This window comes from Macaca fascicularis, chromosome 14 (genome assembly GCF_037993035.2).
Source record: "Macaca fascicularis isolate 582-1 chromosome 14, T2T-MFA8v1.1".
In the NCBI taxonomy this organism is placed as follows: domain Eukaryota; kingdom Metazoa; phylum Chordata; class Mammalia; order Primates; family Cercopithecidae; genus Macaca; species Macaca fascicularis.
Genome location: NC_088388.1, coordinates 93,663,160 through 93,690,891, shown reverse-complemented (window position 1 = coordinate 93,690,891; position 27,732 = coordinate 93,663,160). Strand labels below are relative to the sequence as shown.

At 38.7% G+C, this 27,732-nt stretch overlaps 1 protein-coding gene and 1 long non-coding RNA gene across 12 annotated transcripts in view; one reads left to right on the top strand and one right to left on the bottom strand.

Annotated features, from left to right (window-relative positions):
- Window positions 1-769, bottom strand: part of AMOTL1 (angiomotin like 1) — a 174,168-nt gene extending 173,399 nt beyond the window's left edge. For all 10 annotated transcript variants that reach the window (XM_074015088.1, XM_065528897.2, XM_074015093.1 and 7 more), the window contains exon 1: window positions 724-769. The gene's annotated coding sequence lies outside the window, so the exon portion shown is untranslated. The remainder of the gene's footprint in view (window positions 1-723) is intronic.
- LOC102139795 (uncharacterized) overlaps window positions 1-27,732 on the top strand; it is a 160,372-nt gene that overhangs the window by 33,295 nt on the left and 99,345 nt on the right. The gene's annotated exons all lie outside the window — the stretch shown is intronic.

Here is a 27,732-nt window from a genome sequence, read left to right as displayed (position 1 = left end):
TCACATAACTCATAGAAAGTGTTGCAGGGAGATTTTAGTGGTCTCTTGGAGCACAGGGTCTGCCTTCACACACACACACACACACACACACACACACACACACAGATCTCATGTGCATTTTCTTGGAAGAACTCATAGGGTCAGGCACTAAGATGTGTTTGTACACTTCTGCCCGACATGCAGCAGCACAGCCATTGTTTGAACGAGGTACCTGCATGTCAGAACAGGGATCCTGGGCCCCTTTGTTTCCTGCTACACTCCTGAGAAAGAAGGGAAGCATTCACACCAGCTAAACAGCAAATCAAGGCTCTCCAGAGAGCTGCTTTTCCGCACATCTTTTATAAGGATCAACCCTCTAAGGGTCTACCCAGTCAGCAGGAAGGCAAAGGGAGTATGGATGGCTCTAGCCCAAAAGAGTCCACTTATAGCTGCTTCACTAACATGCTCATTATACAACTCTTAGAATAGGCACCTAACACCAAGCCCCAATTAGATTCCCATGCCCCCTGTGGGAGCCCACCACTGCAGCTCAAAGCTGACTTTGCCTAGCCATGGTCTGCCACCCCACCAGGTGGGGACCAGCTGCCATGGAAACAGCCACTCTCCCCACCCAATGGAGTATTTCTTGATCTAACTCCAACTCTGCCCATAGATGCCTTCCAAAGTCCCCCCTTCATGTCAAGGTTCCCTAGAGTGAAATCCACTAAATAAGAATTTTCTTACCTGTGAGAAGTCCTGGTGACCGGCAGTGGAAAAAATACTAAGTTCTAACAGAAGTGACAGGGACTCACAGAGCAAATGTGTTCGTTTAAAAGAAGAAAGGTGACTTCATCCCTGGTGCCGTGGAGTTTAAAAAGAGCAACGAGTGCTGCCTGGCTGAGCCAACTCCGCTTCATCAGTGATGACTCCATCCAAATTATGCAGCCATTGCCCAGACATGCTCAGCCTTCAGAAGGTAAATTGCTGGAATCTGACTAACCCTGTTGTTTTCAAAGAACTTCAGAAAATCCTAAGGCACCAATTGCCTTAACTGGCACCAGGGAAAGAAAAATTATGCACTTATTTCCTTGAGTCATGTCATTATCTCCCCCAACTCCAACTCTGAAAAACAGCACTCTAGGGAAGGAAAACAGATATTTAGACTTTCTGAAAGGTGAAAATTATTGGGGAAGTGGAGGCAGGGAGGAAGAAGCAGCGAAGGTATTTCAACCAGAAGGAGGGGTCATAAGAAGCTGGAAATGACCATCTTGCTAAGAAATTTTCAGAGCTATGAATTTGTAAGCAAAGGCGACAAACAGGTGACTGGACTTTGCAAAGGGAAAAATATTCAGTTAAGAAAAGAGGTTAGTTGCTATAGGAAAAAGTGTGACAGCCTTTCTCAAAAATGCAACCAATTTTTATTTTCTTTTTGTTGTATATAATGCCACTCATTCAATATGGGGTCATTTGTAATATTAACATATCAGTTCAAATCATGCCTGCATTCTAAACAGAAGGATTTGGGGAAAGAGACAGGATTTTTTTTTTTTTTTCTGTATATTAAAGGTGAGGCTGGAGGAATTGGATTTGAACATGGGATTCAAGGTCATTTCAAGCTACCCAGTGGGCCAGTCACCTACTCTTGATGCCAAGTCCTTGGTCTAAACTTTGGACGAGAGTTCTGGCTGGGGTGCTAGGGAAAGGAATGGTAATGAGTGTGATCTCTGTTGGAAGTGGGGCAGAGGGTTGAGCTCAGTGGCCAGCTGCCCTTTCTCCCAGGCTTCTATTTCAGGGAGTATAAGGGGACTCTGGGTCATTAGGCTTGTATCTAATTTCTTGCTGAGCTATTTTGAGGCTTTGAGATTTTCTTGTGTCAAGTTTCACTCCAGAGAGGTTAAAACAAGAAAAAATGCCCTTTCTATTTAGATAGAGGTATTCAGATCCAACATTAGAGATTTTTGAAATCACAGATTTGAGACATGTCAAAATGACTTACAAAGGGAACTTGCAAATCTTTTGTTTGGGGTGTGAATAATGATAGGAGTAGAAGAGGGCAGTGTTTCATCAGTGATAAGAACAATGAAGGCAGAAGTCATTTTTATCTGGTTCGTCATAATGTCCTTGAAACCTAGCACAGAGAGTACCATACAGCAGGTGCTCAACAGAAGGAGAGCGAATGGTGTCAGTCCTTTTCCATTCCAGGTCTCTAGAATAGATCTGCTGAGAATGCTTAAAGTCACCATCTTGTTGGTGAGGTATTTGGAGAGAGCATGAGCCAGTGGGTCTTGTAGAATGCAAAAGAACTTGGTTATTTGCTCTGTCTCAGCCTCTAGGTTCATCACCAAAGTTAGAATGGAGCAAAGAAGGCCAATTGCTGGACCCAGGAGCCTCCTTTGCCCCCCAGGAGCCTCCCTTGCCTATGAGCTAGACTCTCATGTCTTTTCCTAAGGCCAAGACTCAACCCAATAGGTAATCTGCCAATTGTCTTCAATTAGTTTTTTGTTCTCAAAAGTCTTAAAATTTTCAAACTTAGAGAAAAGTCAGAAGAATTGTACAGTGAACACCTATATACTTACCACCAGGTTTCTTCAATTAACATTTTACTACATTAGTTTTATCCCATGTTGATTCTCTGCTGATTTCTCTATCCATCCAGCAACTCATTTAATTATTTTTGTTATTGTCTTTCAAAATAAGTTTCAGACATTACTTTATTCGCCCCAAATACTCAATATTATTAGCCAGAGTTCAATATTTATTTACAATTTCTTTGTTTGTATTCAGATGAAATCTGTATATAGTGCAATGAACGGATCTTAACTGTATCATTCCTGAGTTCCTCTAGACACATACACCTGTGCAATCCAAACTCCCAAGATACAGAACATAACCATCACTCTGGAAAATTTCCTTATGTCCCTTCCCAGCAAACTCCTACCTCAACATCCCAAGAGATAACCAATCTTCTGGTGATTTTCACCATAGATTAGTTTTGCCTGTTTTAGTATTTCATATAAATGGAACCATACAATTTGTATTCTTTCATGCAAATTTTTGTGCACTCAGCATGTTTTGGGGGTTCATTCATCCATGTTGTTGCTTGTATCAGAAGTTGGTTTCTTTTCATTGCTGAATAGTATTTTACTCTATGAATATGCCAGTATTCTATTAATGGATACCTGGGCTTCCAGCTTAGGGCTATTAGGAATAAAGCTAATATGAACATTTTTGCACATATCCCTGTGAACATTTGTTTTCATATCCCTTGAGTAAATACATAAGAGTGAAATTGTTGGTTCTTAGGGTAGCTATATACAATTTTATACAAAATTGCAAGATCTTTTCCAACACTCTTATGTAATTTTCCTCTTCCACCACCAATGTATAAAAGCTTTAATTGCTTCATGTCCTCACCAACATTTAGTGTTGTCAGCCTTTAATTTTAGCCACACTGATAGATGTGGAATGGCATCTCATTGTGGTTCTAATTTGCATTTCCTTGATGACTAAAGATATTTCATGTTTTTCACGTGTCTATCGACCGTTCACTTACTACCTTTTGTGAAGTGTCCAAATTTTTTGACCATTTAAAACATTTTAAAACTGTTTTATTATTGTTTTAGAAGTTCTTAGTATGTCATGGATACCCATACTTTTTTATTTTTTTGAGAGGGTCTCACTCTGTTGCCCAGGTAAGAGTGAAGTTGTGTGATCATGGCTTACTGCAGCCTTGACCTCCCAGGCTCAAGTGATCCTCTCACCTCAACCTCCTGAGTAGCTAGGACTACAGGTAGACACAATCACACCCAGCTAATTTTTGTATTTTTAGTAGAGGCAGGGTTTTGCTATATTGCCCAGGTTAATCTTGAGCTCCTCAACTCAAGCAATCCAGCTACCCTGGCCTCCCAAAGTGTGGAGATTATTAGCATGAGCCACCATGCCTAGCCAGATACCAATACTTTTTAAGGTAAGTTTTGCAAATATTTTCTTCTGTCCTGTGGTTTGTCTATACATATATTTTCTTAATGATGTTTCTATGCTTCTTTTTGTTTCTTTAAATTTTGATTATCTAATTTATAATATTTTTGCTTTTTTGGTTTTTACCTCCCTCAAAGTCATAAAGACATTTTCCTACATTTTCTTCTAGAAGTTTTTTAAATTTTAGCTTTTATATTTAGGTCTATGGTCCATCACAAATTAATTTTTGTGGATGGCATAAGTTAAAGCAAGGTTAATTTGTTTCCATATAAAATGTAGTTATTTTGACACCATTTGTTGAAGACTTCCTTTCAAAATTATGTCGCTTTGGCACCTTTGTTGAAAATAAAATAAATGTATAAGTATGTGTCTATTTCTATTTCTGGGTTCCTTATTCTTTCCATCAATCTGTTTGTTGATCTTTATACCAGTTGCAGACTCTCTCGATTACTATAGCTTTAGGGTAAGTCTTGACGTCCAACAATGTGAGTCATGTGATCTCATATCAAATTCGAGGCGGTCCTGGTGGAAGGTGATTGGCTCATGGGGGCAGATTTCCCTCTTATCTTCCCCTTGCTCTTCTCATGATAGTGAGTTAGTTCTCACAAGATCCGATTGCTTAAAAGTGTGTGGCACCTTCCCTTTTCTCTTTTTCCTGCTCCACCATGGTAAGATGTGTCTGCTTCCCCTTCACCTTCTGCCATGATTGTTAAGTGTCCTGAGGCCTCACAGCCATGCTTCTGTACAGCCTGTGGAACTGACTAAACTAAACTGCTTTTCTTTATAAAGTACCCAGTCTCAGGTAGTTCTTTATAGTGGTGTGAGAACAGATTAATACATCATCCAACTTAAATTTCTTCTTTCAAGACTTCTTTAAATATTCTAGGTTCTTAGAATCATCTTGTCAGTTTTAACCAAAAGGAATGGTAGAATTATGATTATGATTTTATTGAATCTTTAGATCAATTTGGTAATTATTGCCATCTTAACAATACTGAGTTTTTCAATCCATTAACATGATTTATCTCCCCATTGATTTATATCCTCAATTTTATTCAGCAATATTTTGTTGTTTTAGTATAGAGGTTTTGCATGTCTTTTGCTAAATTTATTCCCAGATATTTTGCTTTTGACACTAATATAAAATTATTTTTTAAATTTAACTGTCCAATTCTTTGCTGCTAATACATAAAAATGCAATTGACCTTTGTATATTAATCTGATATCCTATGACTTTGCTAAATTCACTTAATAAGTAAGTACTTGTTATGTCAATAAAATAGGAATTTCTGTGTGAATACTTATGTCGTCTAACATAGAGATAGTTTTATATTTGCTTTTTCCATTCTGAACTGTACGAATTGTATGCCTTTTGGTTTTAATTTTTTTTTGAGACAGAGTCTTGCTCTGTCACCAGGCTGGAGTGCAGTGGTGCCATCTCGGCTCATTGCAGCCTTTGCCTTCCGGTTTCAAGTGGTTCTCCTACCTCAGCCTCTCGAGTAGCTGGGACTACAGGCACATGCCACCATGCCCAGCTAAGTTTTTGTATTTTTAGTAGAGACAGTGTTTCACCATGTTGGCCAGGATGATCTCAATCTCTTGACCTCGTGATCTGCCTGCCTCAGCCTCCCAAAGCACTGAGATTATAGGCATGAGCCACCACACCTGGCAGGTTTTAATTTTTAAAATATGCTTAAGTCCTCCCGTCCATTGTTAAACGAAGTGGTGAGATTGGGCATTCCTGACTTGCTCCCAACTTTAGGGAAACAGTGTTCAATATTTTGTAATTAAACATTATGTTAGCTGAAGGTCTTTTGTAAGTGCTCTTTATCAAAGTAAGGAGGTTACCTTCTATTTCAAATATCCTGAATTTTAATCATAAAGGCATTGAATTTATTAAATGTTTTTCTGAATCTACTGAAGTGACTATATGATTTTCCTTTGCTATTCTTTAGTGTTAATAGCATACATTTCTGAATGTTAAACCCCCCTCTCATTTATGATGTTGGTAACTTGTGTTCTCTCTGCTTATTTCTTGATCAGTCTACCTAAGAATTTGTCAACTTTGTTAACTTTTCAAAGATATGTCATCCAGCTTTGTTAATTTTTTTCTGTTTTTCTTCTTGTACTTACTTTGGGTTTATTTTGCTTTTCTTTTTCTAGATTCTTAATGTAAAGTCATGGGTCTTTGGCTTTAGATGTTCTTCTTTTCTAATATATTATTTGATTTAAAGCTAAAATTTCCCCCTAAGCACTGCTTTAGCTGCATTCCACAATTTTGAAATGTATTTTATTATCTTTCCATTAAAAATATTTCCTAGCTTTCCTTGTGATTTATTTTAATCCATGGATTATTTAGAAGTATGTGGTTTAATTTAGGATTTTTCTTAATCACTTATTCATCTCTAATTTAATTCCGTGTGGCTAGAGGACATACTCTGTATGATGTCAATTATTTTAAGTTTATGGCCCAGAACATGATCTATCTTGATGAACATATCATGTATACTTAAAAGAATATGTATCCTGCAGTTGTTGGGTGCAGTATTCTATGAATATCAATCAGATCAAAGTGACTGATAGTTGTATTAGCTTTCTAGGGCTGCCATATAATTGCCACAAACTGAGTGGCTTAAAGAGTAGAAATTTATTGTCTCACTATTCTAGATGCTAGAAGTCTGAAATTGTTAGGGAAGCAGGAGCCTGGAAGAGCCAGAGTAATGCCATTTTAAAATCAACTCCATCTTAAAACTAGCAAGACACATTCCTTGTCAGTCATGACCCACGGTCCTAAGATGTTTACAGCTAAGGAAGCAGCTTGGTAATGCCTGCAAGGACAAACTCCTACAACAACAAAAGGTCCAGATGTCCCAATACCCATAAAAATATATGCTTTCAAGATAATTATAGTTATGCTTTGGTGTACTTAACACACTAAAATGTCAAGGATAGTTTTCTTTAAATCAATAGAATAATAAATTTTGTCATGTAGGCATAACTTAATTTAGTCTTTACATAGACAAAACCCCTATATTACTTTAAAAAAAGTTAAAGAAAAACTTAAAATGAAGATGGTAAGATGGTGCATTCCTCTGCTTGCTTACTAGGACGCCCTACTCTGTAACGGAGTAGCTTTCAATAAACTACCTCTTTTCACTGCACTCTGCAACTTGCCCTGAATTCCTTCCTTCCTGAGATCCAAGAGTCATTTCTTGGGTTCTGGAATCCCTTTTCTGGCAACAAAATCAGGTATCAACATAGCCATGCCCCTTTGAGATTTTGGGTAAAATTCTTCCTTACCCTTCTTAGCTTCTAGTCATGGCTGGCAATCCTTGGTATTCTTTAGCTTGCAACTTCATCATTCCAATCTCTGACTTCATCTTCACATGGCTTTCTCCCAGTGTGTCTTCACAATATCTTCCCTCCCACATCATCTTCCTTCCCACAGCCTGTGCCTGTGTCCAAATTTCCTCTTTTTATAAGAATTAATTATGGTCCCACTCTAATACCTCATTTTAACTTTGTTACCTCTGTAAAGGCCCTTCAAATAATGTCACACCCTGAAGGACTGGAGGGTTAGGACTTCAATATATCTTCTTAGGATGACATAATTTAACCCACAATAATAGTGTTGCTCAGATCTGTGTCATCACAGCGCTTTTGTTCAATTGTTCCATCAGTTGCTGCGAGTAGGATGTTCAATTCTCCATCTGTGATTGTGGCATTTTCTATTTTTCCTTTTAATTCTGTGAAGCTTTGATTCCTTTATTTTGAACCTCTGTTATTGGATACATACACATTTATTATTGTTACTTCTTCCTGATGTATTGACCTTTTTATCGTTATGCAATGTCCCTCTATTTTTGTTAATACACTCTATTTTAAAGTCTACTTTATCTGATATTAATATTGCCAATCAGCTTTCTTTTTTTTTTTTTTTTTGAGGTGGAGTCTCCTCTGTCACCTGGGCTGGGGTGTGCAGTGGCACAATCTCAGCTCACTGCAACCTCTACCTCCCGGTTCAAGCGATTCTCTTGCCTCAGCCTCCTGAGTATCTGGGATGACAGGCACTCAACACCATGCCCTGCTAAGCCAATCAGCTTTCTTATGCTTACTATACATGCAGTATTATTTTTTCATCCATTTACTTTCAAACTATTGGTGGTTTTATGTTCAAAATGGATTTCTTGCAGACAGCATATAATTGAGTCGGTGTGTTTTTAAAAAATTTCATTTTAAGAATATTTTATTTTCATTTGGTATGTTTAATTAATTATCATTTAATGTGATTATCGACATGGTTGGATTGAGGTCCGAGATTTGGTTAGACTTAAATCCAACTTTACTATTTGTTTTCTGCTTGCTTCTTTGGCTTTTTATCCCTCTGTTTTTCCCTTTGGGTTTCTTTTGGATTAAGTATATTTTAAAATTCCATTTTAACTTATCTACAGGCTTTTAAGGTATACCTCTTTGCATTACATCTTTAGTGATTGCTTTTAAGATTAAATATGTATATGTATATATATTTTCTACTTTTCACAGTTTACTTGGGGTTAATATTGTACACTTCACATAAATATGTAGAAATCTTGCAACCATTTTGGTTCATTGAGTGCCCCCTCCTCATCCTTTATGCTATTGTTATCATATATACTTCTTTACATGTGCTATAAACTACACAATATAATGTCATATTTGTTCTTGAAATAATTGTATTTTAGCTAACTAAGCAGAATAATAGCACTTCATAGTTACACATATTTACCATTTAATGTATTTTACTCTTTCCTGAGTAATCGAGTCTCTATTGGGTTTTGTTTTACATTACCCTGCATTCCATGCCACGCAAGTAAAAAATTGTTCTAAAGGTGTCTTATCTAATTTTTATTTATCAAGGACATTTTCACTGGATATAAAATTTTGGTTGATAGATTCTTTTTCTTTCAGTGCTTTAAAAATGTTGATCCACTGCCTTCTGGGCTCCATTGTTTCTGATGAGATATCAATGGTTATGAAATAATTGTTAGTGGATTTTGAAATGATTCAGGCAATGTCATTTTCTCTGACTGTTTTCATTATTTTCTTTTTGTGATTTATTTGCAGCAGTTTGACTATGACATGCCTAGGTGTTTTTATTTTTGTTTTATTTTTGATATTAGTCTTTCTTGATGTTTCTTGAGGTTTCAGAATCTGCACATATATGTCTTTTACCAAATGTGTGAACTTTTCACCCATTATTTACTTAAATTTAGTTTCTGGATCATTCTCTCTCCTCTCCTTTTGGAACTTCAATTATATGCATATTAGACCTTTTGGTATTGCTGCAAAGATCCCTAAGTTTTTGCACATTTATTAATATTAAATCTCTGTTTCTCCATCTGGATCATTATTGCTGACCTATACAGATCATTTGTGCTGATCTATCTTCTAGTCCACTGACTCTTTATTCTTTCATCTCCCTTGTGTCGTCAAAAGCATCCACTGAGTTATTATTTTAGATATTGTCTTTTTTAGTTCTCATATTCTCATTGGTTCTTTTTCATAGTTTCTATATCTCTGCTAAGATTTTCTATATTCTCTATTTCTATATTCATTGTGAACATATTTTCTTTTATGTACTTGAGCATGGTTACAATGACTTTTTAAGAATTCTTGTCTGCTAATTCCAGCTTCTAGGTCATCTTGGAGTTGGTCCCCGTCGATTGTTCTTTCTCCTTAAACAAGTCATGTTTTCCTGTTTTGTTTTATGTTGGATAATTTTGGAGCGTATCCTTGTTATAATGAATGATATGTTGTAGAAAGCCTGAATTCTATCATGCTCTCTTAAGGAGTATTGACTTTTCTTTAATTAGGACTTTAAAGTGGCTGAACACAAACTCCAAAACTCTCTCTCCCCTGGTAGCAACTGAAATTTCAGTTCGGTTTTTTTAAGCCCTACCTGGGCTTCTTAAAATCTGTTCCTTACATATATGCCTCAAAGGTCAGTCAGATATCTAAGCAGAGCTTATTCATGAAATGTAATGCTTCTTCTCTGCCTTGTATATGGCACACAGGGCCCTGTTCTTAGACTGAAAGCTGTAAATCAGAAAACTCACCTCATAAAACTTACTCTTCTCCCAATTGTTATTTCTCCTCTAGTTTCTACTTGCTTTTGTTCTCTCTCCAGTGTCTTCAACCAGTTGGTCTCATATTTTGTCCAGAGTTTATAGATGTTATCTATAAGAGATTTAGTTCAAAAAGGCTATATGGATATACCAAAGGCTCCAGTTACATTTTGAGTTACTTAGTTTATCTTCAACAAAATAATTTATAGCTCTTTGCTATGAATTATCTTGCATCTCACCGTTTTCCTAGCAGTGCTGAAAAGGATATGGAGCTTCTGCAGAAAAGGTTGACATAATCAATAAGTATTGCTTGCCTTGGGCACAGGATGGGAAGTATAGACCAGATAGTTGCAATTTTTATTATAGTTACTTACAAAACAACGTAATACTCAGAAGTTTGTACCTACTAGAACATGTCCTTGAAGTCAGAGTATGATATTTGCTTGTTTGATGGCTAATATTTCCCACTAAGTGAAGAGCAGGGATAGTGCTTGTGAAATTCACTCTTATATGTCCAGTGTCCCTCATGTGGAACATAGTAGTCACTCAATAGTGAATGAGTGAGAGTAGTGTCTAACTAGGACCCATCTCAATTTAGTATAGTTTATCATCAGTGATCTATCCCAGAAAAAGTAGAAAACTTAGGAATACCTCGTTCAGCCTAATTTTTGTTTCGGTTTTCCTTTTAAAAATTAATCAATATAGATACATGAAGAATATAAATTAGCAAAAATAAATCAAGCTAAGACATTTTTTTCCCTCTCAGACATACCATTGTTGTCTTTTCCACATCGTGCTTTGTTATTCTTTAAATTTTCATTCTCAACCTTAGGTATACATTAGAACTACCCGAGGAGCTTTGAAAAGTCTTCATGCTCATGCTACAACCCATACTAATTAAATCACATTCTCAGGGATTGGGACACAGACATTCGTGGTTTTTAAAGTTCCCAAGATGACACCAGTATGCATTCAAGAGGACCTACAGATGTAATAACCAGGATAGCAGAGCTTTTTCAGATGTCATTTTCTATCTCCTACATGGCACAGATCCTGTCCTCCAAGAGAGTTCAGACAGGACTGCACTTGAAGCAATTAAACATGAAACAATTAGAAACAAAAGAACAGCAAATGTACAATATTAGGTGCCAATGTGTATGGAAGTTGTCAGCTAAGCCTCTCAGGGCAGACACCCTTGACTGCAATCAGAGGTGGACTCATCTTGGTGGAGCCCCACCTGCCACACTGAGGGACTCTTTTCTTCCTTAGATGTTTCTAGCAGCAGGTTGGAGAAAGGGGTACAGTGACACATTAGAATGACATGTGGCACTGATTCTATTCCTGTTTTCTTTGAACATTTCTTCTTTATAAAATCCCAAGATCCCAGGCTCCTGGCCTCTGATCTTTCTTTGTGGGAATGCTGTTTTAATTCATTACCTGACTTCAGAATTTGAGACCACCTTCAACCAGAGAAGCTTCTGTGGAAATGTGCCGTCACTGGCCGGATGTTTTGTCTGTCTGCTGTGGAACCCGGGTGAGTTAAGTATAACTATCTACAGCCACCCTACTTCTCTAGCTTGCCCAAGAGAGCTGGGTAACAACAAAGCATATAGCGTGATTCTTGACCTGAGCCACACAAAAGAATCTCTGTGAATATTGTGAAATAGCTATTCCAAGGCCCCACCCCAGAATAATTAACTCAGAACCATTGGGTGATGAGGCCCAAGAACTGGCATCTTTTTCCAGGCTCCTCAGGTGATTAGGATTTGACCCAGGATGAGAAATATTGATGAAGTGAATTGGTGGGCCATTCTCTTGGGTTGTAGGTGCATTTGAAATCCCCTTCCCTGCTACTCCTGGAGACAACATAGAGAAAAATGTCAGGCTTTATGTTAAATAGGCTAAGGTTTGAATCCCTGCTTTGCTGTCGACTAGCTGTACAACATTAGCTAAGTTGCTGACCATCTCTGACACTCCAGTTACTTAATGGTATAAGAGGCAAAATAATAGTACCTACTAATGAGGCTCAATGTGATGCCATATATAAGTCAACTGGAACACGGTGTGTACCAGTACATATTTGCTCTCTTCTGTCTCTGTACCCCTCACCTCCTTCCCCCGACTTCAGCATTGTAATAAGCTATGGACAGTTCCGGCTTGTTTCTGAGCTGTTTCTCCTTGACCGACCATGACCACATCAGCCTGGATTTGCATCCCTGGTCCCTGGATCTGGCATCCTGACTCCAGCTTCTAAACTTGATCCGGCTCTTCTTTCTGGGCCCAGTTTCCATCACCTGTTTCTGTTGCTCAGCACTAAGCCACAAAGAGATGGTTTCTAAAAGCAGCTGGGCCCCATGCTGCCACTGCTCCAGCTGAGTTTTAGCAGTGGGAGGGGGTGTGGATAATTTTAGACTTGTCCTGGACTAGCATCTGAGACAAGGCAAGGCCAGGCAAGTTAAACCTGCCTCCTCAGTACCTTTGGGTTGGGGTTTGCAGAGAAAGGTTGGGGAGATTTTGTTATAGGGCTTGTGTGTCTGTATCACACCAGGCTCCTTATATGGAAATGTAATATATGCAACCATTTGCCTCAACATCTGTTGGAATTTGAGTCTCAGGTGCTGTACTGAGTGGGAGTAACCACAATGTAACCTGGAGTTTTTGATATGCTAATGCTTGTACTGAACTAGGATAGATTGTTTTCTGCCTAACCCAGGGACAGGACTAGGCAGGTGTGAGCAGGATCTGAGATTCAGTAGTAAAAGGGCTAATAAGAGAAAAGATAGAAAATGTTATTGACTTATTTGTGTTTAGAGAAACTAAAAAGGCAATCAGATGGAGCAGTGCAGAGACAGAAAGCCTCACTAGGAGAAGCAAGGACAGCATTGTAGCTCCTAGGACAGACCTGGCCCAGACAAGGTGTTTGATGATTGTTGCACAAGTATGGAATGAAGGGCTTCTAAGGTGGGAAAGAAGAGGTGCTTTGGGGCTGCCCAGTGAACATCTTGTGCTTTGGAAAGAAGGGCAATCAGCTTAGAGCCAACTGGGCTGTCCATGGGACCCAAAGCATCAGAAGGGATTTGTATCCTCTAGGTCAAGGTAAACTAGCTCTTGCGTGGTCAGGCCCACAGAATGAGGATAGCTAACAACAAAGAAGGGTTGAGCACTCCTAGGATTAAGAGATAAACAAGACAAAGAGGAAGAGTGAGAAGAGTAGAGGGTTTGGAGTGAGTCAAATTAGTTTCTTCATTCCACCACTTAAAGTTGTGTAATCTTATATCAATTACCCAACTCTCTGAGCCACGGTCCCTCATATATTTATAGTGTTCACCAATATGTATGAATTCAACATTTCAAGATTCACCAACAATTTATTGAGAGTCTACTATATGTTACAGACCATTTGGCCAATGGAATGAAAAATGCAGACAGATTTCTTGCCTGTGTGCATCTCACAATCTGGTAGGGAATACAGACAAGAGAAAAGGGCATGAATAAGTGACAACATATGGGTGGGTGCTGCTTAGTGCCATGAAGGAAGTAAACACGATAAAACAAGACAGGTAATTTGGCCGGAGAAAGCCTCTGTGAGTAGGTGTCATTGAACTGAGCCCCAAATGTGAGAAGGAGCCAACACTGTGGAAGACCCCTACAGGCAGAGGTACAAGAAAGTGCAGAAGCCAAAACACAAAAGAGCTTGACAGTTCTGAAGAATAGAAAGGGGGTCAGTGTGGATGGTGGGAAGTGAGTCAAGAAGAGATCTCTATGAGACAAGGTGAGGGTGATCATACTGGGCCCAAAGAAGGAGTCTGGGTTTTGCAAAGGGAGAACAATTCCCATTTCTTGGAGAGTGAGGACAGGATGGACAGGGGCTGCTCCTATGGAGGTGCTTCTGTGGTGCTTCTATGGAATAGATGCCACTGGGACATGGGATCCTTAGAATGGAGCCCAGATGTCAGCAGGGGGCAAAAAGGTTTGAACCCCTGTAAGAGAAAAGACATTCTAAATCTAGTCTAGGACACAACCTTTTTAGTTGATGTAATTCAGAATCTACTTCTGAGAAGAAATGAGCTTTCCTGATAAAACACTTAATCAATTTTCTGATTACGTTTAACGAGATTAAGATTTGTTCTGGGAATCTAATCATCCACCCACCCACCTGCTCTGTCAGTCAGTTGTCTCAGTGTTTAGGCAATAGTTGACGGGGGAAAAAAAATCGTGTTTTTTTTTTTTTTTCATCTTAGCTTAATAATAATCCATCATTCTCTTGTCCTACAAAATGTCCCTGCCAAAAGTGAATCTTTGAGTGGGCCTTCTAGTGGCCTTTTCAGTTGCAGCAAGACTATAAAGAAACTTTGACATGTGCTTTGAAATGGATTTTCTGAAATGTTTTCTGTAACACCATTTGGTCAATGGCTAGTGGACACGTGAGGACTTCCTCAAGTTTTCTTCATTCATGGGTCCATTGTCCTCTGAGCTCCTGCTTGTGCACGTGCTCTCTCTAGCTGCAACACATGGCCCTAGCCATGGGAGTTCCACTAAAATCCAGCCCCCAAAACCCTTGCTCTTTGGCAAGGAGTGAGAGTAGGGCTATTATGTGTTGACTTGTGCCCCCCACAAAAAGAAGTGTTGGAATCCTAAGTCTCAGCACCTCAGAATATGACTTTATGTAGAAATAGCGTCTTTACAGAGGCAGACAAGTTAAAAGGAGTTTACTAGGGTGGGCCCTAATCCAATACAACTAGTGTCCTTGTCAAAAGGGGAAATGTGGAGGCAGACACGCACACAGGGAGAGAACCATGTGAAGATGCAGGCAGAGATCAGAGGGATGCTTCCACAACACAGAGAATGTGTCATTTCCAGCAAACCACCAGAAGTGAGAGGAAGAGATTCTTTCTCACAAACCTCAGAAGGACGCAGCCCTGATGACACCTTGTTCTTTGACTTCTAACCTCCAGAACCAAGAGATAATACATTTCTTTTTTTGGTTTTATTTTTCATTGATATATAATAGTCGTGCATATATATGGGGCAAAATGTGATGTTTTGATATATGTTTAGTGTGAAATAATTACAACAGGCTAACTTATTCCATTCCTCACATAATTGTCATTTTTTTGGGGAGAAATATTTAAAATCTCCTCTTTCAGCAATTTTGAAATCCACAATACCTTATTATTTATTATAATCACAATTCCATGCAATCGATTACTAAAGCTTATTCGTTATGTCTAGCTGAAACTTTCTACGCTTTGATCAACATTTCCCCTTTTCCCAACCACCTCTCTCCCCCAGCCTCTGGTAACCATCATTCTACTCTCTACTTCTATGAATTCAATATTTTTAGATTCCACATATAAGTGATATCATGTGATATTTGTCTTGCTGTGCCTGGCTTATTTCACTTAGCATAATGTTTTCCAGGTTCACCCGATAACAGGATTTCTCCCTTTTGTAAGGCTGAATAATATTCCATATTCATTTTGTGTGTATACTTACATTTCCTTTATCCATTCACCTGATGATAGACAGCTAGGTTGCTTCCATATCCTAGCTATTATGAATAATGCTGCAGTGTACATGAGAGTGCAGATATTTCTTTAGCACACTGATTTCTATTCCTTTGGATATATACCCAGAAATGGGATTGCTGGATCATATGGTAATTCTATTTTTGGTTTTCTGAGGAACTTCCATACTGTTTTTCCATAATAGCTTTATTGGTTTACATTCCCACTAACAATGCCAAGGGCTCCTTTGGCCAATGTGGTATATATAATACCCTTACCGTCACTTGTTATCTTTTGTCTTTTTCATTAATAGCTATTCTAACAGGTGCAAGGTGATATCTCATTGTGGTTTTAATTTGCATTTTTCTGATGATTAATTATAATGAAAATTTTTTCATACATGTGTTAAACATTCATATATCTTCTTTCAAGAGAGTCTATTTAGCTTCTTTGCTCATTTTTTATTGAATTATTTGCTTTCTTGCTATTGAGTTGCTTGAGTTCCTTATCTATTTTGAATATTAGCATCTTATCAGATGTATGATTTGCAAATATTTTCTCCTAATCCGTGGGTTGTCTCTTCACTCCATCAATTGTATCCTTTGTTGTGCCAAATCTTTTTAGTTTGATGCAGTCTCGTTGGTGTATTTTTTCTTTTGCTGCCTGTACTATTGGAGTCATATTCAAGAAATCTTTGCCCACACCAATGTTGTGGAGCATTTCCCCAGTGTTTCCTTTTGATAGTTTTATAGTGTCACGTATTATATCTAAATATTTAATCCATTTCGAGTTGATTTTTATATGGTGTGGAAAAAAAGGTTCAATTTTATTCTGCTGTGGATGTCCTGTTTCCCAACACCATTTATTGAAGAACGACTCTTTCTCCATTGTATATTCTTGGCAACTTTGATGAAAATCAATTAATCATAAATATGTGAGTTTATTTCTAGGCTTTCTATCCTGTTCCATTAGTCAATGTTTCTGTTGTTAATGCCAGTGCTGTTCTATTTTCATTACAATAGGTTTGGAATAGATTTTGTGACGTGAGGTAGTGTGATGCCTCCAGCTTTGTTCTTTTTGTTCAACATTGCTTTGGCTATTTAAGGTCTTTTACAATTCCATACAAATTTTAGAATGTGTGTGTGTGTGTGTGTATGAAGAATGACATTGTAATTTTAATAGGGAATGCCTTGTATCTGTAGATTACTTTGGGTAGTGTAGACATATTAACAATACTAATTATTCCAAACCATGAACAGACAAAACTCATTTGTGTTGTCCTCAAATTCTTTCATAAATATTTTATAGTTCTCAATAAACAGATCTTTCAACTCCATGGATAAATTTATTCCTATGTATTTTTTCATGCTATTGTGAATGAGATTGATTTCTTAATTTTTTTAGATAAATTTTTTGATAAAGAAGCACTACTGATTTTTTTGTGTCAATTTTATGCCCTGCAACTTTATGAAATTAGTTTATCAGTTCTAATAGTGTTTTGGTGGAGTCTTTAGAATTTTCTCTATACATGATCATGTCATCAGCAAACAATTTTGCTTCTCTTTTTAAAATTTCTTTTTCTTGTCCAATTTATCTGGCTAGAACTTCCAGTACTATGTTGAATGGAAGTGGTGAGAGTGAGCACCCTTGTTTTGTTCCCGATCTTACAGGAAAAGCTTTCAACTTTTTTTTTTTTAGACGGAGTTTTGCTCTCGTTGTCCAGGCTGGAGTGCAATGGTGCAACCTCGGCTTAACGCAACCTCCGCCTCCCGGCTTCAAGCAATTCTCCTGCCTCAGCCTCCCAGATAGCTGGGATTAAAAGCATGCGTTACCAAGCCCGGCTAATTTTTGTATTTTTTGTAGAAACGGGGTTTCTCCATGTTGGTCAGGCTGGTCCCGACCTCAGGTGATCCGCCTGCCTCAGCCTCCCAAAGTGCTGAGATTACAGACTTGAGCCACCGCGCCCAGCCAAGTTTTCAACTTTTTATGATTGAGTACCATGTTAGCTGTAGGCTTTTCATATATATCCTTTATTGTATTGAGATATATTCCTTCTATACCTAATTTGCTGGGAGTTTTTCATCAAAGGATGTTGAATTTTGTTATTGCACTTTCTGCATTCCTTGAGATGATCATGTGGTTTTGTGCATCATTCTGTTAGTATAATGTATCACATTTATTGATTTGCATATGTTGAACTATTTCTGCATACCAGGGATAAATCCCACTTGATTATAGTATATTAGCCTTTTAATGTGCTGCTGAATTTGGTTTGCTAGTTTGAGGATTTTTGCATCTATGTTCATCATAGACATTGGCCTGTAATTTTCTTTCCTTGTAGTGTCCTTGTCTGTCTTTGCTATCAGGAGAATACTGGCCTCAGATAATTAGTTTGGAAGTATTCTTTCTTCAGTTTTTTGGAAGGATTGGTATTATTTCTTTAAATATTTGGTAGCAGAATTCTGCTGTGAAACCATCTGGTTCTGGGCTTTTGTTGGATCAGAGGTTTTTTTTTACATTATTGATTCAATCATCTTACTTATGAATCTATTTCAATTTTCTATTTCTTCTTGATTTAGTATAGGTAGATTGTATGTTTTTAGGAACGTATCCATTTCTTCTAGGTTATCCAGTTTGTTGGCATACAATTAATTTTTCATGGTAGTTTCTTATAATCATTTGTATTTTGGTGATATCAGTTGTAATGTCTCCTGTTTCAAGTTCTGATACAGAGTTTTCTCTCGTTTTTTGTTAGTCTGGTTAAAGGTCTGTTGATTTTGTTTTAACTTTTCAAATAATCATCTCTTAGTTTCATTGATCTTTTCTATTGTCTTTCTTCTCTCAATTTCATTTATTTCTGTTCTGATTTTTGTTATTTCTTTCCTTCTACTGATTTTAGGTTTACTTTGTTCTTCTTTTTCTAATGCTAAGTTGTTTGTTTGAGATCTTTCTTCTTTTTCAATGTAGGCATTTGTTGCTATAAACTTTCTTCTTAGAACTGCTTTTGCTGCATCCCATAAGTTTTGGTACATTTGTTCTTCTATTTTCATTTGTCTCAAAATACTTTTTAATTTCTCTTTGAATTTCTTCTTTAACCCATTGGTTATACAGGAGCATATTGCTTAATTCCTGTGTATTTGTGAGTTTTCTAAAAATTCTTTTGTAACTGGTTTCTAGTTTCACTCCATTATGGCTAGGTAATATACTTGATATGATTTTAATATTCTTAAATATGTTAAGACTTGTTTTGCTCACTAACATATCATCTATTCTGGAGAATGTTCTATGCTTGAGAAGAATGTGTATTTTGTTGCTCTGGGATAGAATTTTTTATATACATATACGTTAGGTCTCTTTGGTCTAAAATGTTGTTCAGGTACTCTGTTTTCTTATTGATTTTCTGTGTTGATGACCTGTACATTGTTGAAAGTGGATTATGGAAGTCTGCTACTATTATTGTATTGCAGTCTATCTCACCCTTCAGATCTATTAATACTTACTTCATATATTTAGGTATTTTGATGTTGGATGCATATATATTTAAAATTGTTATATCCTCTTGATGTATTGACCTCTCTCATAATATAAAGACCTTCTTTATTTCTTTATACGGTGTTTTACTTAAAGTCAACTTTTTCCGATATAAGCATAGTCACCCCTGCTCTATTTTAGATACCATTTGCCTGTAATATCTGTTTACAATCCTTACTCTCAGTCTTAGTATGTTTTTCAGGCTACAGTGGGTCTCTTCTAGGTATCATACTGTTGGATCTTGGTTTTTATTTTATCCATTCATCCACTCCATGTCGTTTTATAGGAGAATTTAATCCATTACATTTAAAGTAATTACTGATAGGTAAGGACTTACTTCTGGCATTTTGTTAATATTTTACTGACTGTTATGTAGTTCTTTTGTTCTTCTCTTCCAATTTTGTTGTCCTTCTTTGTAATTTGTTGTATTTTTTGTAGTGGCATGCTTTGATTTCTTTATCTTTATTGTGTCCATCAGAGGTTTGTTCTTTCTTCCTTCCTTCTTTTCTTTTCTTTTCTTTTCTCCTTCCTTCCTTCCTTCCTTCCTTCCTTCCTTCCTTCCTTCCTTCCTTCCTTCCTTCCTTCCTTCCTTCCTTCCTTCCTTCCTTCCTTTCTTTCTTTCTTTCTTTCTTTTTCTTTCTTTCTTTCTTTCTTTCTTTCTTTCTTTCTTTCTTTCTTTCTTTCTTCTATTTTGTTTCTTTCTTCTTTTTTCTTTCTTTCTTCTTTCTTTTTTGTTTTTTTTGAGACAGAGTCTCACTCCATCACCCAGGCTGGAGTGCAGTGGTGTGACCTTGGCTCACTGCAACCTCCACCTCCCAAGTTCAAGTGATTCTCATGCCTCAGCCACCAAAGTAGCTGAGATTATAGGGATTTACCACTATGTCCAGCTAATTTTGGTTTTTGTTGTTGTTGTTTGTGGGTTTTTTTGAGACGGAGTCTTGCTCTGTTGTTCAGGCTGGAGTTCAGTGGCATGATCTTGGCTCACTGCTACATCTGCCTCCCAGGTTCAAGTGATTCTCCCACCTCAGCCTCCCAAGTAACTGGGATTACAGGCACCCGCCTCCATGTCTGGCTAATTTTTGTATTTTTAGTAGAGATGGGGTTTCACCATGTTGGTCAGGCTAGTCTTGAACTTCTGACCTTGTTATCCACCCACCTTGGCCTCCCAAAGTGCTGGGATTACAGGTGTGAGCCACTGTGCCTGGCCTAATTTTTGTATTTTTTGTGGAGACAGGGTTTCGTTACGTTGGCCAGGCTGGTCTTGAATTCCTGGCCTTTAGTGATCCACCTACCTAGGCTTTCCAAAGTGCTGGGATTACAGGCATGAGTCAGGAGGTTTTTTTCTTTATTGTTATCATGAGGATTCTACAAAATATCTTGTAATTATAATATTCTAATTTAAGCTGATAGTACCTTAGCTTCAATCACATGCAAAGCCTCTAAATTTTCACTTCTCTCCCTTACATTTTATACTATCGATGCCATTTATCTCTATTTTATTGTGTATCTATTAATCAGAAGTTTATCGCTGTTTTTTATACATTTGTCTCTTCAACTCTTATCCTAGAGTTAAGAGGGATTTACACCACACCTTCATGGTATTGGAGTATTCTAAATTTTATATGTATTTACCTTTACTAGTGAATTTTATGCTTTCATATATTTTCATATTGCTACCTATTCTTCTGCTTTAACTCAAAGAACTTTCTTTAGCATTTCTTGTAAGGGCAGACTCATGGTGATGAACTCCTTCCACTTTTGTTTGTCTTGGAATTTCTTTATCTCTCCTTCACCTCTGAGGGATAGATTTGCTGGGTATAGCATTGTTGGTTGGCATTGTTTTTCTTTTAGCACTTTAAATAGTCATTCCACTCCCTCTGGCTTGCAAGCTTTCTGTTGAAAAATCTGGATAGCTTTATGGTGGATATTTTATATGTAATGAATTTCTTCCCCTTTACTACTTTCAAGATTATCTGTCTTTGACTTCGGCAATTTGATTATAATGTGTCTCAGAGTGGTATTTTCTTAATTTATCTTGCTTGGGGTCCTTTGAGCTTACTGAATCTGGATGTATATGTCCCTTCCAAGATTTTGAAGTTTTTCCAATAGGACTTCTTTTATTGTCATTATTATTTTAATATTCTTTCATTATTTGTTTGTATTTTTTTTTTTACTATGTTGCCTATGCTGGTCTTGAACTCCTAGCCTCAAGCAATCTTCCCACTAGAGCATCCCAAATTCCTGGAATTACAGGCATGAGCCATCACACCTGGCCTCTCAGGCAGTATTTCTTTAAAGAAGTTTTCTGTCCCTTCTCCTTACTCTTCTTCTTTGAGTAATCTCATAATTTGTATACTCATATGTTTGATGGTGTTGGGTAGATCCCCTATGCTTTCTTCACTCTTTTTCAATGTTTTTCTTTTCTTTTTGTTCCTCTAATGGGTTAATTTCCACATGATCTGTACTTGAGTTCACTAATTCTTTTTTTTTTTTTTTTTTTAAGATGGAGTCTTGCTCTGTCGCCCAAGCTGGAGTGCAGTGGCTCAATCTTGGCTCACTGCAGGCTCTGCCTCCCAGTTTCATGCCATTTTCCTACCTCAGCCTCCCGAGTAGCTAGGACTATAGGCGCCCACCACTACACCTGACTAATTTTTTGTTTTTAGTAGAGACGGGGTTTCACCATGTTAGCCAGGATGGTCTCGATCTCCTGACCTCGTGATCCACCCACCTCGGCCTCCCAAAGTGCTGGGATTACAGGCGTGAGCCACCGTGCCTGCTGAGTTCACTAATTCTTTCTTCTGCATGAGTAAGTCTGTTGTTGAAACTCTCAATTGAATTTTTCAGCTCTTAATTAAATTCTTTTGCTCCAGGATTTCTATTTGGTTCTTCTTATGTTTTCTATTTCTTATTAAACCTTTCAACCTTTCACTTTGTTCATGAATTACTTTTCTAATTTTATTTAGTTGTCTGTATTTTCTTGCATCACCCAGGTTGGAGTGCAGTGGCTCAATCAAGGATCACTGCAGCCTTGAACTTTCAGGCTCAAATGATCCTCCCACCTCAGCCTCCCAGGTAATTAGAATTACAGGCACCACTATACCAGGCTAATTTTTGTAGTTTTTGTAGAGATGGGGTCTCCCTATGTTGCCCAGGCTGGTTTCAAACTCCTGGGCTCAAGTTATCCTCCCATGCTGGGATTACAGGCATTAGCCACTGCATCCAGCCTCACTGAGCTTCTTTAAGATGATTGTTTTGAATTAGTTTTCAAACAATGTGTATATCTACATTTCTTTGCGGTCTGTTATTGAAGCTTTATGAAGTTCCTTTGGTGGTGTCGTATATGTCTGATTCTTTGATATCCACGTATCTTTGCACTGGTGTCTGTGCAATTGAAGTGAACTCTTCTTCCAGTTTTTACAGGCTAGTTTTGACAACTTAAATTTGTTTTCTGTTATGTCTCTGGGCTGATGAGATTGCCTCTGGGATAGTGGTTGAGTTGGGTTGGGCCTGAGTCACATGACTGATGCTAGTTTTATAGTGGAGATCACAATTTGTAGGTCTATCCTCTGGGTGGCCTGGACTGTCTACAGGACCTTGGTCTTTGGGGCTGGTGCTGAGGTGAGGATCCATTTCAGGATTCACAGCCAGTGGGCCTGTTACCAGGTATGCTGATGGGGTAGCTTCCTGTAGACCTCCAGGAAGGCTCCCATTGGATGACTGGGTGGTTCTTTACTTTATTGCCCTAGTCTGTGGCTGAGGTGAGCTGTGACTAAATCCCAAGACTCCCACAGGGAGACTTTGTCCATGAATGGGTGCAGAATTCTTGCTGTTATTGGGGAATATGAGTAGGTGAACTCCTATTTTGCCATCTTACTGATGTCCCGTCCTGACAATAAAATAAAGTTCTGTTGTTTAAACCACCCACTTTGTGGCACTTTGTTATGGCAGACCTAGCAAACTAATACAAGAGCTTTAAAGGGAATACTACCAAACACGATCTTCAGCAAGCCTTCACATGGAGTGGCAGAGGTCCTTCCAGTTATGTTGTCCTATTCTCTCTCCACCTTGCTGGCTCTTTCTCGCCATCTCCCCTACCCATCCCTCCATGATTCCATCATTTTTCTTCTGCCTCCCTCTCAAGAGAAAAGCAAAATTTCTCTTATAACACGCATAAAGTTCTTGTTCCCATCTGAAACAGCTTATCAAATTTTATTTTTAAGTACATATTTATAGGATTATAATATAAATGCAGAGATATCAAGGTACCACCTGATGAAGCCCAGGCTTATGATGAGGTTTCCTTCTTTTCCCTCCTCCTCACAGGCCCAGACACTCAGTTTGCTACTAATGCTCTTCAGAACTGCTACTTCCCAAACCTTGAGTTTCTCCTTTCATTTAGAGAGGCCTTTAAAATTTTTAATCACCCAATGAAAGCAGGCAGAAAACATCGAAAAGATAAATGTGAGAGATTAACAAAAATTAAGGTGTCTTTCAGTTGTTTTTCTCAGCCTCTGGCTTCATGTTGACATGGAAACAGAAAATGCCTTTGGATTTTTGTCCTCTACTTCTATTCCTGAGGGTGGCTCTCATCTCATACTCTTAATAGAAGGGCGTGATGACCCTTCTCCCATAAAAGTTCTTTGCTTCAGCAGAGGGACTGCAAGGTAATTAGAGCAGAAAAATGGGTGCCCCATGGGTAGAGTTACATGGACACATAGGTAGACCTTGAGAGTCAGCATGCAAGGTGAAAATTGCATAGAATTCAAAACAGCATAGAAACTCTTTTATAAAGGTATCATGTTGGAAATTGAAATACCATTTTCATTAAGTCCAAGCCAACAGTTACAAACTGTACAGAAGTAAAACACAAGATGAAACAACTGGCTTGTAGGGGTCATGTTGTGTAAACATTGTTCTGTCTTTTTTTATTCTAGAATCACATTCAGTATAGCAAGTAGTTTGTGCTGAAACTGACTGAGGGAACACAAGATTTATGTCTCCTATCTGATACTCAATCAGAAGCATATCTTCATTAAATAGAATGGTTAGAAGGTTTTCCCACAATATTTAAATGGTTGTTCTCCCTCTCTAACCCTAAGTGTATATGACTGAATTTGCTTCATACTGAACCTTTACTATGTGACTCAGATGCATTTTTGTCATCTTAAGACCTATCTAGAATTTCTCTTTAGGTAAAAACCTTTATGTGGATTTTTTTAAGAGAAACAACTGACTTTACTTTCAGCTGTATCGGTTGCATCAGACTAATTTACAACAGACCAAACCTCCCACTAACAAACAAACAGAAAAGCTGGATTTTAAAAATGGTTGAAGGCATTAGAGTGTTACCAATGGAATCCAGGACTTGAGGGGCCAAGTAAGGTGTCTGAGAGAACAGGAAACTCATTGAGGTGAGCCTAACCTGACATTGTAGGCTCCTTTCCTTCTCAAGGAATTTGCTGGCTTATAATCAGTTTAGGATGAGACATTAAGCTGCCAAGCAGAAAGTGGTGGCTAAGCAGAGGTTTGGGCATAATTGGAGCTCAGGGTTACCAAGGGAGAGAGGGATTAAGAGAGAAGGCAGCACAAAGAAGTGAGTATAATAATGGGAGACATTTTTCTTCTCAAAACATTTGTCTATGCATAAGTAGCACATAGTCATGCTGCTAAACCAAGCAGAAAGCATTTGATAAGAAGATGGCTTAAGCAAAGCTTCAACAATCTCACCATGCTGAGCAGGAGGTAATCTGGAAAACACTTAGGCTTTCACTTGCCAAATCAAGAGCTGTTCCCAATCTTAGGGACAAATCAGAAATAGACCTAGTTTTACAGATACTGAACTGTAGCCTTGAGTCAGTCCAATCCCTGATTTGACTGTAAAGTCACACTTGGTTGCCGTTGCCCACTGAACCCTGGTTATAAAAATCAGCAGAGGTGGCTGGGTGCAGTGGCTCACGCCTATAATCTCAGCACTTTGGGAGGCCAAGGTGGGCAGATCACGAGGTCGGGAGTTCGAGACCAGCTTGGACAACATGGTGAAACCCCGTCTCTACTAAAGATACAAAAAATTAACTGGGCATGGCAGCGTGCACCTGTAATCCCAGGAGGCTGAGGCAGGAGAATCGCTTGAACCCGGGAGGCGGAAGTTGCAGTGAGCCAAGATCGCACCACTGCACTCCATCCTGGGTGACAGGGTGAGACTCCATCTCAAATCAAACAAACAAACAACAACAACAACAAATGGCAGAGACTCTAACACAGTTCACAAAGACAGCCCTTTCCAGGAACTCTAGAAGACATGATATGCTGTCCCCAAAGTTCAGTCATTTAATGAGACACGTTAACATCACCTGTTCATGTGTTTGGCATGACTCTTGAGTGCAGGTACACAAAGGGTTGTTAAGATGTCTTTGTCCTCAAAACACTCATCATCTACAGTGGGAGAGACTGACAAGTAGAGAGCTGATGGCAACTGAGTGTGACGAGTGCTATGAAAGAATTAAAAGAATGTCCCAGGAGCTTAGTAGAGGCGCACCTAATCTATCCTTGATGTGGGGGTAGGTGAAACCAAAGTGGGCTTCCCAGAGGAAGGGACACCTCAGCTGAGCCCAAAGGGCTATTAGTATTTTCCCAGATGAAAACGTAAAAGGTATCAGGCAGAGGAAATAGCAAAGAGAGAAAGAGAGCATGGATTGTCTAAGAAACAACAAATACTTGTGTTTGATAGATGTGTAAATTACCACAGAGAGTGACAGGGACCAGATAGTGAAGGGTTTCTTATATCACAAGTCAAGGGGATCTCCAAGCCATGCTCTGTAGCTTTAACGATCTATTTGAAATGATACATTTACCAAGGGCAATGGTGCTCAGAACCTCATTCTTTGGTTCCTTCTGGAAACACTGGTTATCTCACATGATGCACTCTAATTGTCAGGCATGCATGTCTTCATTGAATAAAGAGGCTAGTATTGCAATATATATTGCATATTATAATGGCTTGATTGGTGAAGAGAACTTGAAAAGGGGACAGATATGAGAGAGATTTGGGCGTTAGACCTGTCTTATTGGCCTTGATGAATGTGAGACAGAGAGGAGTTAAGTATGACTCCTGGGCTTCTAGCTTGGGCAATTGAACTAATTTTCTTATGACAAATAATTATAGTCTTGTGCTTGTCTGTCTGCCTTCCAAGGTGTAAGCTTCTTGGGTAAAGCAATTCAGAACCGCAAGAATTTATTGAATACTTTCTACATGTCAGGTGTTTATTATCTCTTTCTTTCTTTACAACACCACAAAGAAGTGAATACTATTACTTTTTATCACTTGGCTTCTTATCTAAAACGACACTAGATACCATAACTTGCAAATGGGTGAGTTAGAATTTGAGTTCAGTGTATCTTACCTTAGACTCTGGAATCTTATTATTAGGCTTTTCTAGGAGACAGTGCTTGGATTTGAACTTAAGTCTCCTTTGAATCAGTTCTTAAATCTACCCAATTGGTGTGGCTCATAAAGATGGCCCCATAAGCTGTGGAACTAATGGATATTTCTGGTCCATTTACACTGACAGCCTTAGATTCTGTATGGACAGAATCTGTTCTAGTGGTTAAGATCAGCCCAGCTGTGTGAATGAAACTCCAGGGGCATGGCCATTTCTTAGCCTCCTCTTGTTTGTTGGCCCCATTCTGGGAGGCTGAGAAACACGGGTTCTTCCCAGCCATGTAGTGCTTCTGCTGAGCAGCCAAACTTGCATTGAAGAAACAATTGGTGCCTTCTGGGATTTCAGGTGTTTCTGGGAAAGCGAACTGCACCACCAGGGTGGGAGAGTTCTGATTTGAATTTTCTGTTTGGCTATTGTCAGAAGTGGTCAGGGAACTAATTACAGTGGAGCTTCCATTACATCTTTCTTCCTCTAAAGAGAAGACGTGGAAATGCTACCTTGCATACCACTCTGAGAGTAAAGCAGCCCCCTTCGCTCTCTATCCCTAAAATGTCAGTCAGTGCATTTTCATCCGCACATCCCTGTGACCCTTGTGGATTACTTCCTGCAGATGGTCTGCAGACTCCACCTGGATTCATTCCCTGGATCTCAAGGCCCAGATAAGGCAGTGGACATACTACTATGTTAATAATGGTGAGCATAATTATAGTTCAGAATTTGGAAGGCACTTTCACCTGAATTATCTCATTTTATCTTCACAACAGACCTGCGAGAAGAGCAGGGGAGGTATAATCATTTCCCGTGTTTTACGGCAGAGGAAACTGAAGATGAAGCTGTGAAGTGAAGCTGGCTAGTGGCTGCCTCAGGGCTACTACTGATTATCACTGGACCCCCTTCAGAACCAAGTATGAATGAAGGCAGGGCATGCTGACTCAGGCAGGCTATGGGGCTCCAGGCCCTGGGGGCCAGTGGGTGGGGTGATTCTCAGAGAGGAGCAGGGAGCTGAGTGTGTGGGAGGGAGCTGGGCTGAGAGGCCCAGACTATGGGGGATTCATTGGAAAGGGAGAAATTCTGAGCCTTTTCCTTTTTTTTTTTTGGTGCCTAGGGCTTATGTTAAGAGCTACCTAGGGGCTGCCTGAATCTGTCTGCACATGCCTACCCCAATCTTTTTTCTGCATGACAGAAGGCCAAGGA